The 18,006-nt window shown below is 49.6% G+C and overlaps 2 protein-coding genes across 2 annotated transcripts in view; both read left to right on the top strand.

The window, feature by feature from the left end:
• LOC135054684 (zinc finger protein with KRAB and SCAN domains 7-like) overlaps window positions 1–18,006 on the top strand; it is a 234,721-nt gene that overhangs the window by 69,917 nt on the left and 146,798 nt on the right. The gene's annotated exons all lie outside the window — the stretch shown is intronic.
• Window positions 1–18,006, top strand: part of LOC135054687 (oocyte zinc finger protein XlCOF7.1-like) — a 69,252-nt gene that overhangs the window by 15,137 nt on the left and 36,109 nt on the right. The window contains exon 3 of the mRNA XM_063957951.1: window positions 326–484. The gene's annotated coding sequence lies outside the window, so the exon portion shown is untranslated. The remainder of the gene's footprint in view (window positions 1–325; window positions 485–18,006) is intronic.

The following is an 18,006-nucleotide window of genomic DNA, read 5'->3' as shown; positions in this document are numbered from 1 at the left end:
TGGGCGGCTGTTCTCAGTCCTCTGTTTTCCTCCAGCTCCCACCACATCATCATCTTAGTGTCTGCACTACTCTGTCCAAGGCACATGATTCATCTATGGGTACCAACCATACACAGAGGACACTGAGTGCTGGGCCCACTGAGGATGGCGGGAGACGTGCTATATACACTCCACTATCCTGTATACTATCTTGTATCATGTAAGATGGGGGTTGTCCTTATAAATTACACTGTTGTGTTTTTTGCACAATTATTCCCTAAAAAGTGAAACTCCAAATAGGCAAACTAATTAACTTACTTTCAACGTTGTCTCTATCAATACACAGGATTACACAGTAGTGAAGAAGACATTCCTTGACCATCTGACAACCATCAGCTGTGCCTCCATCACAGTGCCTCCACCTCAGTCACAGATACATGAGAGGCATGATGACCAGAAGATCCTGGAACTCACCAACAAGATCATTCAGCTGCCATCTGGAGAGGTGACTGCTGGGAATGGGACATTATACAGTAACACCTGGGGATGTGTCTGGGTGATGACTGGAGAGGTGACTGCTGGGAATGGGGCATTATACAGTAACACCAGGCGATGTGTCTGGGTGAGGACTGGAAAGGTGATTGCTGGGATTAGGGCATTATACAGTAACACCAGGGGATGTGTCTGGGTGATGACTGGAGAGGTGATTGCTGGGATTAGGGCATTATACAGTAACACCAGGGGACGTGTCCGGGTGATGACTGGAGAGGTGACTGCTGGGAATGGGACATTATACAGTAACACCAGGGGACGTGTCTGGGTGATGACTGGAGAGGTGACTTCTGGGAATGGGGCATTATACAGTAACACCAGGGGATGTGTCTGGGTAATGAGTGGAGAGGTGACTGCTGGGAATGGGACATTATACAGTAACACCAGGGTATCTGTTTGGGTGATGACTGGAGAGGTGACTGCTGGGAATGGGGCATTATACAGTAACACTAGGGGACGTGTCCAGGTGATGACTGAAGAGGTGACTGCTGGGAATGGGACATTATACAGTAACACCAGAGAACATGTCTGGTTGATGACAGGAGAGGTGACTGCTGGGAATGGGACATTATACAGTAACACCAGGGGACGTGTCTGGATTTTGACTGGAGAGGTGACTGCTGGCAATGGGACATTATACAGTAACACCAGGGGACGTGTCTGTGTGATGACTGGAGAGGTGACTGCTGGGAATGGGGCATTATACAGTAACACCAGGGGACTTGTCTGGGTGATGACTAGAGAGGTGACTGCTGGGAATGGGGCATTATACAGTAACACCAGGGGATGTGTCTGAGTGATGACTGGAGAGGTGACTGCTGGGAATGGGGCATTATACAGTAACACCAGGGGACTTGTCTGGGTGATGACTGGAGAGGTGACTGCTGGGTATGGGACATTATACAGTAACACCAGGGGATGTGTCTAGGTGATGACTAGAGAGGTGACTGCTGGGAATGGGACATTATACAGTAACACCAGAGAACGTGTCTGGTTGATGACAGGAGAGGTGACTGCTGGGAATGGGGCATTATACAGTAACACCAGGGGACATGTCTGGGTGATGACTGGAGAGGTGACTGCTGGGAATGGGGCATTATACAGTAACACCAGGCGATGTGTCTGGGTGATGACTGGAGAGGTGACTGCTGCATATGGGGCATTATACAGTAACACTAGGGGATGTGTCTGGGTGATGACTGGAGAGGTGACTGCTGGGAATGGGACATTATACAGTAACACCATGGGATGTGTCTGGGTGATGACTGGAGAGGTGACTGCTGCGAATGGGGCATTATACAGTAACACTAGGGGATGTGTCTGGGTAATGACTGGAGAGGTGACTGCTGGGAATGGGACATTATACAGTAACACCTGGGGATGTGTCTGGGTGATGACTGGAGAGGTGACTGCTGGGAATGGGGCATTATACAGTAACACCAGGCGATGTGTCTGGGTGAGGACTGGAAAGGTGATTGCTGGGATTAGGGCATTATACAGTAACACCAGGGGATGTGTCTGGGTGATGACTGGAGAGGTGATTGCTGGGATTAGGGCATTATACAGTAACACCAGGGGACGTGTCCGGGTGATGACTGGAGAGGTGACTGCTGGGAATGGGACATTATACAGTAACACCAGGGGACGTGTCTGGGTGATGACTGGAGAGGTGACTTCTGGGAATGGGGCATTATACAGTAACACCAGGGGATGTGTCTGGGTAATGAGTGGAGAGGTGACTGCTGGGAATGGGACATTATACAGTAACACCAGGGTATCTGTCTGGGTGATGACTGGAGAGGTGACTGCTGGGAATGGGGCATTATACAGTAACACTAGGGGACGTGTCCAGGTGATGACTGAAGAGGTGACTGCTGGGAATGGGACATTATACAGTAACACCAGAGAACGTGTCTGGTTGATGACAGGAGAGGTGACTGCTGGGAATGGGACATTATACAGTAACACCAGGGGACGTGTCTGTGTGATGACTGGAGAGGTGACTGCTGGGAATGGGGCATTATACAGTAACACCAGGGGACTTGTCTGGGTGATGACTAGAGAGGTGACTGCTGGGAATGGGGCATTATACAGTAACACCAGGGGATGTGTCTGAGTGATGACTGGAGAGGTGACTGCTGGGAATGGGGCATTATACAGTAACACCAGGGGACTTGTCTGGGTGATGACTGGAGAGGTGACTGCTGGGTATGGGACATTATACAGTAACACCAGGGGATGTGTCTAGGTGATGACTAGAGAGGTGACTGCTGGGAATGGGACATTATACAGTAACACCAGGGGACGTGTCTGGGTGATAACTGGAGAGGTGACTGCTGGGAATGGGGCATTATACACTAACACCAGGGGACTTGTCTGGGTGATAACTGGAGAGGTCACTGCAGGGAATAGGGCATTATACAGTAACACCAGGGGACATGTCTGGGTGATGACTGGAGAAGTGACTGCTGGGTATGGGACATTATACATTAACACCAGGGGATGTGTCTAGGTGATGACTAGAGAGGTGACTGCTGGGAATGGGACATTATACAGTAACACCAGAGAACATGTCTGGTTGATGACAGGAGAGGTGACTGCTGGAAATGGGGCATTATACAGTAACACCAGGGGATGTGTCTGGGTGATGACTGGAGAGGTGACTGCTGGGAATGGGGCATTATACAGTAACACCAGGGGACTTGTCTGGGTAATGACTGGAGAGGTGACTGCTGGGTATGGGACATTATACAGTAACACCAGGGGATGTGTCTAGGTGATGACTAGAGAGGTGACTGCTGGGAATGGGACATTATACAGTAACACCAGGGGACGTGTCTGGGTGATAACTGGAAAGGTGACTGCTGGGAATGGGACATTATACAGTAACACCAGGGGACGTGTCTGGGTTTTGACTGGATAGGTGGCTGCTGGGAATGGGACATTATATAGTAACACCAGGGGACGTGTCTGTGTGATGACTGGAGAGGTGACTGCTGGGAATGGGGCATTATACAGTAACACCAGGGGATGTGTCTGGGTGATGACTGGAGAGGTGACTGCTGGGAATGGGGCATTATACAATAACACCAGGGGATGTGTCTGAGTGATGACTGGAGAGGTGACTTCTGGGAATGGGGCATTATACAGTAACACCAGGGGACATGTCTGGGTGATGACTGGAGAAGTGACTGCTGGGTATGGGACATTATACAGTAACACCAGGGGATGTGTCTAGGTGATGACTAGAGAGGTGACTGCTGGGAATGGGACATTATACAGTAACACCAGAGAACATGTCTGGTTGATGACAGGAGAGGTGACTGCTGGGAATGGGGCATTATACAGTAACACCAGGGGATGTGTCTGGGTGATGACTGGAGAGGTGACTGCTGGGAATGGGACATTATACAGTAACACCAGGGGACGTGTCTGGGTTTTGACTGGAGAGGTGACTGCTGGGAATGGGACATTATACAGTAACACCAGGGGATGTGTCTGGGTGATGACTAGAGAAGCGACTGCTGGGAATGGGACATTATACAGTAACACCAGGGGACGTGTCTGGGTGATAACTGGAGAGGTGACTTCTGGGAATGGGACATTATACAGTAACACCAGGGGATGTGTCTGGGTGATGACTGGAGAGGTGACTGCTGGGATAGGGACATTATACAGTAACATCAGGGGATGTGTCTGGGTGATGACTGGAGAGGTGACTGCTGGGAATGGGACATTATATAGTAACACCAGGGGACGTGTCCGGGTGATGACTGGAGAGGTGACTGCTGGGAATGGGACATTATACAGTAACACCAGGGGACGTGTCTGGTTGATGACAGGAGAGGTGACTGCTGGGAATGGGGCATTATACAGTAACACCAGGGGATGTGTCTGGGTGATGACTGGAGAGGTGACTGCTCGCAATGGGACATTATACAGTAACACCAGGGGACGTGTCTGGGTTTTGACTGGAGAGGTGACTGCTGGGAATGGGACATTATACAGTAACACCAGGGGATGTATCTAGGTAATGACTAGAGAGGTGACTGCTGGGAATGGGGCATTATACAGTAACACCAGGGGATGTGACTGTGTGATGACTGGAGAGGTGACTGCTGGGAATGGGACATTATACAGTAACACCAGGGGATGTGTCTGGGTGATGACTGGAGAGGTGACTGCTGGGAATGGGGCATTATACAGTAACACCAGGGGATGTGTCTGGGTGATGACTGGAGAGGTGACTGCTGGGAATGGGACATTATACAGTAACACCAGGGGATGTGTCTGGGTGATGACTGGAGAGGTGACTGCTGGGTATGGGACATTATACAGTAACACCAGGGGATGTATCTAGGTAATGACTAGAGAGGTGACTGCTGGGAATGGGACATTATACAGTAACACCAGGTGACGTGTCTGGGTGATAACTGGAGAGGTGACTGCTGGGAATGGGGCATTATACAGTAACACCAGGGTATGTGTCTGGGTGATGACTAGAGAGGTAACTGCTGGGTATGGGACATTATACAGTAACACCAGGGGATGTGTCTGGGTGATGACTAGAGAGGTGACTGCTGGGAATGGGACATTATACAGTATCACCAGGGGACGTGTCTGGGTGATAACTGGAGAGGTCACTGCAGGGAATGGGGCATTATACAGTAACACCAGGGGACATGTCTGGGTGATGACTGGAGAAGTGACTGCTGGGTATGGGACATTATACAGTAACACCAGGGGATGTGTCTAGGTGATGACTAGAGAGGTGACTGCTGGGTATGGGACATTATACAGTAACACCAGAGAACATGTCTGGTTGATGACAGGAGAGGTGACTGCTGGGAATGGGGCATTATACAGTAACACCAGGGGATGTGTCTGGGTGATGACTGGAGAGGTGACTGCTGGGAATGGGGCATTATACAGTAACACCAGGGGACTTGTCTGGGTAATGACTGGAGAGGTGACTGCTGGGTATGGGACATTATACAGTAACACCAGGGGATGTGTCTAGGTGATGACTAGAGAGGTGACTGCTGGGAATGGGACATTATACAGTAACACCAGGGGACGTGTCTGGGTGATAACTGGAAAGGTGACTGCTGGGAATGGGACATTATACAGTAACACCAGGGGACGTGTCTGGGTTTTGACTGGATAGGTGGCTGCTGGGAATGGGACATTATATAGTAACACCAGGGGACGTGTCTGTGTGATGACTGGAGAGGTGACTGCTGGGAATGGGGCATTATACAGTAACACCAGAGAACATGTCTGGTTGATGACAGGAGAGGTGACTGCTGGAAATGGGGCATTATACAGTAACACCAGGGGATGTGTCTGGGTGATGACTGGAGAGGTGACTGCTGGGAATGGGGCATTATACAGTAACACCAGGGGACTTGTCTGGGTAATGACTGGAGAGGTGACTGCTGGGTATGGGACATTATACAGTAACACCAGGGGATGTGTCTAGGTGATGACTAGAGAGGTGACTGCTGGGAATGGGACATTATACAGTAACACCAGGGGACGTGTCTGGGTGATAACTGGAAAGGTGACTGCTGGGAATGGGACATTATACAGTAACACCAGGGGACGTGTCTGGGTTTTGACTGGATAGGTGGCTGCTGGGAATGGGACATTATATAGTAACACCAGGGGACGTGTCTGTGTGATGACTGGAGAGGTGACTGCTGGGAATGGGGCATTATACAGTAACACCAGAGAACATGTCTGGTTGATGACAGGAGAGGTGACTGCTGGAAATGGGGCATTATACAGTAACACCAGGGGATGTGTCTGGGTGATGACTGGAGAGGTGACTGCTGGGAATGGGGCATTATACAGTAACACCAGGGGACATGTCTGGGTGATGACTGGAGAAGTGACTGCTGGGTATGGGACATTATACAGTAACACCAGGGGATGTGTCTAGGTGATGACTAGAGAGGTGACTGCTGGGAATGGGACATTATACAGTAACACCAGAGAACATGTCTGGTTGATGACAGGAGAGGTGACTGCTGGGAATGGGGCATTATACAGTAACACCAGGGGATGTGTCTGGGTGATGAATGGAGAGGTGACTGCTGGGAATGGGGCATTATACAGTAACACCAGGGGACATGTCTGGGTGATGACTGGAGAAGTGACTGCTGGGTATGGGACATTATACAGTAACACCAGGGGATGTGTCTAGGTGATGACTAGAGAGGTGACTGCTGGGAATGGGACATTATACAGTAACACCAGAGAACATGTCTGGTTGATGACAGGAGAGGTGACTGCTGGGAATGGGGCATTATACAGTAACACCAGGGGATGTGTCTGGGTGATGACTGGAGAGGTGACTGCTGGGAATGGGACATTATACAGTAACACCAGGGGACGTGTCTGGGTTTTGACTGGAGAGGTGACTGCTGGGAATGGGACATTATACAGTAACACCAGGGGATGTGTCTGGGTGATGACTAGAGAAGCGACTGCTGGGAATGGGACATTATACAGTAACACCAGGGGACGTGTCTGGGTGATAACTGGAGAGGTGACTTCTGGGAATGGGACATTATACAGTAACACCAGGGGATGTGTCTGGGTGATGACTGGAGAGGTGACTGCTGGGATAGGGACATTATACAGTAACATCAGGGGATGTGTCTGGGTGATGACTGGAGAGGTGACTGCTGGGAATGGGACATTATATAGTAACACCAGGGGACGTGTCCGGGTGATGAATGGAGAGGTGACTGCTGGGAATGGGACATTATACAGTAACACCAGGGGACGTGTCTGGTTGATGACAGGACAGGTGACTGCTGGGAATGGGGCATTATACAGTAACACCAGGGGATGTGTCTGGGTGATGACTGGAGAGGTGACTGCTCGCAATGGGACATTATACAGTAACACCAGGGGACGTGTCTGGGTTTTGACTGGAGAGGTGACTGCTGGGAATGGGACATTATACAGTAACACCAGAGAACATGTCTGGTTGATGACAGGAGAGGTGACTGCTGGGAATGGGGCATTATACAGTAACACCAGGGGATGTGTCTGTGTGATGACTGGAGAGGTGACTGCTGGGAATGGGACATTATACAGTAACACCAGGGGATGTGTCTGTGTGATGACTGGAGAGGTGACTGCTGGGAATGGGACATTATACAGTAACACCAGGGGATGTGTCTGGGTGATGACTGGAGAGGTGACTGCTGGGAATGGGGCATTATACAGTAACAGCAGGGGATGTGTCTGGGTGATGACTGGAGAGGTGACTGCTGGGAATGGGACATTATACAGTAACACCAGGGCATGTGTCTGGGTGATGACTGGAGAGGTGACTGCTGGGTATGGGACATTATACAGTAACACCAGGGGCCGCTCCCCCTGCAGTACAGTGAGATGACACCACAGGCCGCTCCACCTGCAGTACAGTGAGGTGATACCACAGGCCGCTCCCCCTACGGTACAGTGAGGTGATACCACAGGCAGCTCCCCCTGCGGTACAGTAAGGTGACACCACAGGCCGCTCCCCCTGCAGTACAGTAAGGTGACACCACAGGCCGCTCCCCCTGCAGTACAGTAAGGTGACACCACAGGCCGCTCCCCCTGCGGTACAGTAAGGTGACACCACAGGCCGCTCCCCCTGCGGTACAGTAAGGTGACACCACAGGCCGCTCCCCCTGCGGTACAGTGAGGTGACACCACAGGCTGCTCCCCCTGCGGTACAGTGAGGTGACACCACAGGCTGCTCCCCCTGCGGTACAGTGAGGTGACACCACAGGCCGCTCCCCCTGCGGTACAGTAAGGTGACACCACAGGCCGCTCCCCCTGCGGTACAGTAAGGTGACACCACAGGCTGCTCCCCCTGCGGTACAGTGAGGTGACACCACAGGCTGCTCCTCCTGCGGTACAGTGAGGTGACACCACAGGCTGCAGTATAAGCCATAGCTGATATATAATAACACAGGACACTGCCCGGGGGGACATATTGGGGACAGAGCAGCACATTACTACCTGTTACTAATACTGTCAGGAGATTATTATATATCCCTCATTAGTCACATGACAGCCAGTGTTACTATGGGGAGGGGCGGGGCCTCTTCAGCGTCTCTCTGTAGCCATGGTTACTGTCCCTGAAGGCTCTACCTCCTATTATACTACTGACACGCCCACCCCGCTGCTGTCCCCTCCCACTCACCCCACGTCAGCCAATCGCATCGCACAGCTGTCTTTCCGGCTCCTCCCACCCATTCTCACTATGGCTACAGCTACCGCCCCATCCCATTTAGTGCTGAGACTGACGCACCGAGAAGCCAATCAGGCGGCAGATTATACTTCGGACGTCATGTACATAGTGGCAGCTGCATCACACAGGTCATCAGCATCACTCGAGTAATCAACCTTGGTACAATCAGTGTCCTCATATGGGCGGCGGCCATTTTCCTGTAGTCTCTAATACGTAATAGGTTGTTAGAGCCTAAAGGAGTGACGCAGAAGAGGGGGCGGAGTTAGGGAGTCCTCAGCCGCCTCTTTGGAGATCTTCATTACAACAGGTAACAACTCTATATGATATTATTATATAGGGGAGAGGGGACCGTACAGTGATATATGAGGGGGAATAACACAGCCCCCGGCACACACTGATATGTGGTATTATTATTATATAGTGGAGAGGGGACTGTACAGTGATATATGAGGGGGAATCACACAGCACCCGGCACACACTGAACTGATATTTGGTATTATTATATAGGGGAGAGGGGACTGTACAGTGATATATGAGGGGAATAACACAGCCCCCGGCACACACTGATATGTGGTATTATTATTATATAGGGGAGAGGGGACCGTACAGTGATATATGAGGGGGAATAACACAGCCCCCGGCACACACTGATATGTGGTATTATTATTATATAGGGGAGAGGGGACTGTACAGTGATATATGGGGGGGATAACACAGCCCCCGGCACACACTGATATGTGGTATTATTATATAGGGGAGAGGGGACCGTACAGTGATATATGAGGAGGAATAACACAGCTCCCGGCACACACTGATATGTGGTATTATTATTATATAGGGGAGAGGGGACTGTACAGTGATATATGAGGGGAATAACACAGCTCCCGGCACACACTGATATGTGGTATTATTATATAGGGGAGAGGGGACCGTACAGTGATATATGAGGGGGAATAACACAGCCCCCGGCACACACTGATATGTGGTATTATTATTATATAGGGGAGAGGGGACTGTACAGTGATATATGGGGGGGATAACACAGCCCCCGGCACACACTGATATGTGGTATTATTATTATATAGGGGAGAGGGGACCGTACAGTGATATATGAGGGGGAATAACACAGCCCCCGGCACACACTGATATGTGGTATTATTATTATATAGTGGAGAGGGGACTGTACAGTGATATATGAGGGGGAATAACACAGCACCCGGCACACACTGATATTTGGTATTATTATATAGGGGAGAGGGGACTGTACAGTGATATATGAGGGGAATAACACAGCCCCCGGCACACACTGATATGTGGTATTATTATTATATAGGGGAGAGGGGACCGTACAGTGATATATGAGGGGGAATAACACAGCCCCCGGCACACACTGATATGTGGTATTATTATTATATAGGGGAGAGGGGACCGTACAGTGATATATGAGGGGGAATAACACAGCCCCCGGCACACACTGATATGTGGTATTATTATTATATAGGGGAGAGGGGACTGTACAGTGATATATGGGGGGGATAACACAGCCCCCGGCACACACTGATATGTGGTATTATTATATAGGGGAGAGGGGACCGTACAGTGATATATGAGGAGGAATAACACAGCTCCCGGCACACACTGATATGTGGTATTATTATTATATAGGGGAGAGGGGACTGTACAGTGATATATGATGGGAATAACACAGCTCCCGGCACACACTGATATGTGGTATTATTATATAGGGGAGAGGGGACCGTACAGTGATATATGAGGGGGAATAACACAGCCCCGGCACACACTGATATATGGTATTATTATATAGGGGAGAGGGGACCGTACAGTGATATATGAGGGGGAATAACACAGCTCCCAGCACACACTGATATGTGGTATTATTATTATATAGGGGAGAGGGGACCGTACAGTGATATATGAGGGGGAATAACACAGCCCCGGCACACACTGATATATGGTATTATTATATAGGGGAGAGGGGACCGTACAGTGATATATGAGAGGGAATAACACAGCCCCCGGCACACACTGATATGTGGTATTATTATATAGGGTAGAGAGGACCGTACAGTGATATATGAAAGGGAATAACACAGCCCCCGGCACACACTGATATGTGGTAATGATATTACATAGGGGAGAGGGGACCGTACAGTGATATATGAGGGGGAATAACACAGCCCCCGGCACACACTGATATGTACGAGGCTGAAGTTAGCTTCTTATTCGGCCAGCTTCTTATTCACTTCTTATTCAAGCTCCAGCTTCTTATTCACTTCTTATTCAAGCTCCAGCTTCTTATTCACTTCTTATTCGAACTCCAGCTTCTTATTCAGATCATTCAGTTTCGCAAGGGTTAATGAGTCTTCTGTCACAAATTTGACACCTGAAATCAACAGAGTAGGGTCCCTTGCATATGACCCACGTCTGATATGTGGTATAATTATATAGGGGAGAGGGGACCATACAGTGATATATGAGAGGGAATAACACAGCCCCCGGCACACACTGATATGTGGTATTATTATATAGGGGAGAGGGGACTGTACAGTGATATATGAGGGGGAATAACACAGTTCCCGGCACACACTGATATGTGGTAATGATATTACATAGGGGAGAGGGGACCGTACAGTGATATATGAGAGGGAATAACACAGCCCCCGGCACACACTGATATGTGGTATTATTATATAGGGGAGAGGGGACTGTACAGTGATATATGAGGGGGAATAACACAGCTCCCGGCACACACTGATATGTGGTATTATTATTATATAGGGGAGAGGGGACCGTACAGTGATATATGAGGGGGAATAACACAGCCCCCGGCACACACTGATATATGGTATTATTATATAGGGGAGAGGGGACCGTACAGTGATATATGAGGGGGAATAACACAGCCCCCGGCACACACTGATATGTGGTATTATTATATAGGGTAGAGAGGACCGTACAGTGATATATGAAAGGGAATAACACAGCCCCCGGCACACACTGATATGTGGTAATGATATTACATAGGGGAGAGGGGACCGTACAGTGATATATGAGGGGGAATAACACAGCCCCCGGCACACACTGATATGTGGTATAATTATATAGGGGAGAGGGGACCATACAGTGATATATGAGAGGGAATAACACAGCCCCCGGCACACACTGATATGTGGTATTATTATATAGGGGAGAGGGGACTGTACAGTGATATATGAGGGGGAATAACACAGTTCCCGGCACACACTGATATGTGGTAATGATATTACATAGGGGAGAGGGGACCGTACAGTGATATATAAGAGGGAATAACACAGCCCCCGGCACACACTGATATGTGGTATTATTATATAGGGGAGAGGGGACTGTACAGTGATATATGAGGGGGAATAACACAGCCCCCGGCACACACTGATATGTGATATTATTATTATATAGGGGAGAGGGGACTGTACAGTGATATATGAGGGGAATAACACAGCTCCCGGCACACACTGATATGTGGTATTATTATATAGGGGAGAGGGGACTGTACAGTGATATATGAGGGGAATAACACAGCTCCCGGCACACACTGATATGTGGTATTATTATATAGGGGAGAGGGGACTGTACAGTGATATATGAGGGGGAATAACACAGCTCCCGGCACACACTGATATGTGGTATTATTATTTCTGCAGTGCGGTACACTGTGTTCTACAGGGAATACATCAGGGGTGTAGAGATGGATCTTGATGCAGAGGCACCAACAGGCTAAAGCTTTAAACTGTCCCAGGAGGTTTTGCGGTGCCTCCTCTATATAACCCCACCTCTAGGCACAGGAGCTCAGTTTTAGAGTTGGTGTCTTCGTGAAGCAGGTCACTTAACAGGGATGCTGCAGGTAGGCAACCCTGAAAAAGCTTTTTAGATGACATTGTGACATTCTGTGCTACGGTTCCATCACCTCCTCAGCGGCGTTGCATACTCCTGTTGGTTCTGTTCCTGGGTACTTGCGGCGAAGGTGCTCCGGTTCCTAGGTATACCACCGCAGACGCTCTCCTGGATCGCGTGGCTGCTTCTAAGAGAGGAGGTAAGAGGGTCCCCCAGGTGGGACCCGCCATTAAATCGTGTTCCGGTCTCGGCCTAAGGAGACGGATCGCGACGCTGGCGTGGACACTGTGGCCGTGCAGGGACCCCTCTATATCCGCCAGAGCATGGGAGCATAGGTCGGATAAGTAAAATATCCATTTTAATAAGGCTCCATAGTATCTGGTGGTGAGGACCAGCATAGGGGATAAGGTGCTTGACCTGTAGCCCCTCCCCCAGCTCCAGGCACGATCTACTGCTAGTGTTCCCACCCTGGAGCTGCCTCACACTCTCCAAGACATAACAGACCTTTGGGGATTACCCCAAATAGACATGATGGCCTCTCGTCTCAACAAGAAGCTTCAACGTTATTGTTCCAGGTCGAAGGACCCACAGGCAGTGGCATTGGACGCCGTGGTGCCTCCGTGGGTATTCCAGTCGGTGTACATGTTTCCACTACTCCCACTCATCCCAAGAATACTAAAGCTCATAAGGAGAACAAGGGTTCAAGCGATCCTGATTGCTCCAGACTGGCCGAGAAGGGCTTGGTACGCGGACCTTCTGGATCTTGTTAGGGTATGTTAACCTATTCAGGTCTGGTCTATAAACTCTCTGCAGTCATCAGTCAGAATTCTGTTTCTTTTGCAACCGGTTGGAGATCAGTGAATGAAAAGGTGACACAGGATCATGTGTAACCTAAGCAGTCCATAGTTGACCTGCCTTAGGGGCCATATAAGGTTTATTTTATAGCTGGAGGACAAAGGATTCATGTTTGCCAATACATTTAGCCAATCAGAATACACCATGTATGTCTCAAAAACTGTAATACATCAATTGTCATACAAGATTATAATTAGCAATTAGAACATTCTAGAAAATGGTTAGTGCTTCGTTTATCAGTCTTTCGGACATAAACTTCTTTCCAATTAGCCTTGGATACATCTGGCGTTGCCTTGTCCTTGAACACGTCATGCTTTAGAACAAGATATTCGAGGTATAAAGTCTGAATATATCTGTCCAATATTTTTAAGGACACATGAACACATTTTTTGTGATTAACAGTAAATTTCTCTGACGTCCTAGTGGATGCTGGGACTTCCGTAAGGACCATGGGGAATAGCGGCTCCGCAGGAGACTGGGCACAAAAGTAAAAGCTTTATGACTAGCTGGTGTGCACTGGCTCCTCCCCCTATGACCCTCCTCCAAGCCTCAGTTAGATTTTTGTGCCCGAACGAGAAGGGTGCATGCTAGGTGGCTCTCCTTAGCTGCTTAGAGTAAAAGTTTAAATAGGTTTTTCTATTTTCAGTGAGTCCTGCTGGCAACAGGCTCACTGCATCGTGGGACTAAGGGGAGAAGAAGCGAACTCACCTGCGTGCAGAGTGGATTGGGCTTCTTGGCTACTGGACATTAGCTCCAGAGGGACGATCACAGGTTCAGCCTAGATGGGTCCCGGAGCCGCGCCGCCGGTCCCCTTACAGAGCCAGAAGAGCGAAGAGGTCCGGTGAAATCGGCGGCAGAAGACGTTCCTGTCTTCAAATAAGGTAGCGCACAGCACCGCAGCTGTGCGCCATTGCTCTCAGCACACTTCACACTCCGGTCACTGAGGGTGCAGGGCGCTGGGGGGGAGCGCCCTGAGACGCAATCAAACACTGTTTAAAACCTTATATGGCTAAAGAAATGCATCACATATAGCTCCTGGGCTATATGGATGCATTTAACCCCTGCCAGGTTTCCTGAAAAAAACGGGAGAAAAGGCCGCCGAGAAGGGGGCGGAGCCTATCTCCTCAGCACACAAGCGCCATTTTCCCTCACAGCTCCGCTGGAAGGACAGCTCCCTGACTCTCCCCTGCAGTCCTGCACTACAGAAACAGGGTAAAACAAGAGAGGGGGGGCACTATTTGGCAAATAATATATTACAGCAGCTATTAAAGGGAGAAACACTTATATAAGGTTATCCCTATACATATATAGCGCTCTGGTGTGTGCTGGCAAACTCTCCCTCTGTCTCCCCAAAGGGCTCGTGGGGTCCTGTCCTCTATCAGAGCATTCCCTGTGTGTGTGTGCTGGGTGTCGGTACGATTGTGTTGACATGTATGAGGAGGAAAATGATGTGGAAGCGGAGCAATTGCCTGTGTTAGTGATGTCACCCCCTAGGGAGTCGACACCTGACTGGATGGTCGTATTTAAAGAATTACGTGACAATGTCAGCACTTTGCAAAAAACTGTTGACGACATGAGACAGCCGGCAAATCAATTAGTGCCAGTCCAGGCGTCTCAGACACCGTCAGGGGCGCTAAAACGCCCGTTACCTCAGATGGTCGACACAGACCCAGACACGGATACTGAATCCAGTGTCGACGGTGAGGAGACAAACATAATGTCCAGTAGGGCCACACGTTACATGATCACGGCAATGAAGGAGGCGTTGAACATTTCTGACACTACAAGTACCACAAAAAAGGGTATTATGTGGGGTGTGAAAAAACTACCTGTAGTTTTTCCTGAGTCAGATGAATTAAATGAGGTGTGTGATAAAGCGTGGGTTTCCTCCGATAAAAAACTGCTGATTTCTAATAAATTATTGGCACTATATCCTTTCCCGCCAGAGGTTAGGGCGCGTTGGGAAACACTACCTAGGGTAGATAAGGCGCTCACACGCTTATCAAAACAAGTGGCGTTACCGTCTCCTGATACGGCCGCCCTCAAAGAACCAGCTGATAGAAGGCTGGAAAATATCCTAAAAGGTATATACACACATACTGGTGTTATACTGCGACCAGCAATCGCCTCAGCCTGGATGTGCAGCGCTGGAGTGGCTTGGTCGGATTCCCTGACTGAAAATATTGATACCCTGGATAGGGACAGTATATTATTAACTATAGAGCATTTAAAGGATGCATTACTATATATGCGAGATGCACAGAGGGATATTTGCACCCTGGCATCAAGAGTGAGTGCGATGTCCATTTCTGCCAGAAGAGCGTTATGGACGCGACAGTGGTCAGGTGATGCGGATTCCAAACGACATATGGAAGTATTGCCGTATAAAGGGGAGGAGTTATTTGGGGTCGGTCTATCGGACCTGGTGGCCACGGCAACGGCTGGAAAATCCACCTTTTTACCCCAGGTCACCTCTCGGCAGAAGAAGACACCGTCTTTTCAAACTCAGTCCTTTCGTTCCCATAAGGGCAAGCGGGCAAAATGCCACTAATTTTTGCCCCGGGGCAGAGGAAGAGGGAAAAGACTGCACCAGGCAGCCTCTTCCCAGGAGCAGAAGCCCTCCCCCGCTTCTGCCAAGTCTTCAGCATGACGCTGGGGCTTTACAAGCGGACTCAGGCACGGTGGGGGCCCGTCTCAAAAATTTAAACGCGCAGTGGGCTCACTCGCAAGTGGACCCCTGGATCCTGCAGGTAGTATCACAGGGGTACAAATTGGAATTCGAGACGTCTCCCCCTCGCCGGTTCCTGAAGTCTGCTCTACCAACGTCTCCCTCCGACAGGGAGGCAGTATTGGAAGCTATTCACAAGCTGTATTCCCAGCAGGTGATAATCAAGGTACCCCTCCTACAACAGGGAAGGGGGTATTATTCCACGCTGTTTGGTGTACCGAAGCCGGACGGCTCGGTGAGACCAATTTTAAATCTAAAATCCTTGAACACTTACATAAAAAGGTTCAAATTCAAGATGGAGTCACTCAGAGCAGTGATAGCGAACCTGGAAGAAGGGGACTATATGGTATCTCTGGACATCAAAGATGCTTATCTCCATGTCCCAATCTTCCCTTCTCACCAAGGGTACCTCAGGTTTGTGGTACAAAACTGTCATTATCAGTTTCAGACGCTGCCGTTTGGATTGTCCACGGCACCCCGGGTCTTTACCAAGGTAATGGCCGAAATGATGATTCTCCTTCGAAGAAAAGGCGTCTTAATTATCCCTTACTTGGACGATCTCCTGATAAGGGCAAGGTCAAGGGAACAGTTAGAGGTCAGAGTAGCACTATCTCAGGTGGTGCTACGTCAGCACGGGTGGATTCTAAATATCCCAAAATCACAGCTGATTCCAACAACACGTCTACTGTTCCTAGGGATGATTCTGGACACAGTCCAGAAAAAGGTGTTTCTCCCGGTGGAGAAGGACAGGGAGTTATCTGAGCTAGTCAGGAACCTCCTAAAACCAGGCCAAGTGTCAGTGCAAGACAAGAGTCCTGGGAAAAATGGTGGCTTCTTACGAAGCGATTCCATTCGGAAGATTCCATGCAAGAACTTTTTCAGTGGGATCTGCTGGACAAATGGTCCGGATCGCATCTTCAGATGCATCAGCGGATAACCCTATCTCCAAGGACAAAGGTGTCTCTCCTGTGGTGGTTACAGAGTGCTCATCTTCTAGAGGGCCGCAGATTCGGCATTCAGGATTGGATGCTGGTGACCACGGATGCCAGCCTGAGAGGCTGGGGAGCAGTCACACAGGGAAGAAATTTCCAGGGCTTGTGGTCAAGCATGGAAACGTCTCTTCACATAAATATCCTGGAACTAAGGGCCATTTACAATGCCCTAAGTGAAGCAAGGCCTCTGCTTCAGGGTCAACCGGTATTGATCCAGTCGGACAACATCACGGCTGTCGCCCACGTAAACAGACAGGGCGGCACAAGAAGCAGGAGGGCAATGGCAGAAGCTGCAAGGATTCTCCGCTGGGCGGAAAATCATGTGATAGCACTGTCAGCAGTGTTCATTCCGGGAGTGGACAACTGGGAAGCAGACTTCCTCAGCAGACACGACCTCCACCCGGGGGAGTGGGGACTTCACCCAGAAGTCTTCCAAGTGATTATAAACCGTTGGGAAAAACCAAAGGTGGACATGATGGCGTCCCGTCTCAACAAAAAACTGGACAGATATTGCGCCAGGTCAAGGGACCTCAGGCAATAGCGGTGGACGCTCTGGTAACACCGTGGGTGTACCAGTCGGTGTATGTGTTCCCTCCTCTGCCTCTCTTACCCAAGGTACTGAGAATCATAAGAAGGAGAGGAGTAAGAACTATACTCGTGGCTCCGGATTGGCCAAGAAGAACTTGGTACCCGGAACTGCAAGAGATGCTCACGGAGGACCCGTGGCCTCTACCTCTAAGAAAGGACCTGCT

Source organism: Pseudophryne corroboree, chromosome 3 (genome assembly GCF_028390025.1).
Source record: "Pseudophryne corroboree isolate aPseCor3 chromosome 3, aPseCor3.hap2, whole genome shotgun sequence".
NCBI classification, from domain to species: domain Eukaryota; kingdom Metazoa; phylum Chordata; class Amphibia; order Anura; family Myobatrachidae; genus Pseudophryne; species Pseudophryne corroboree.
Note: the sequence above shows the minus strand (reverse complement) of the source record. Positions and strands in the feature narration are given on the sequence as shown.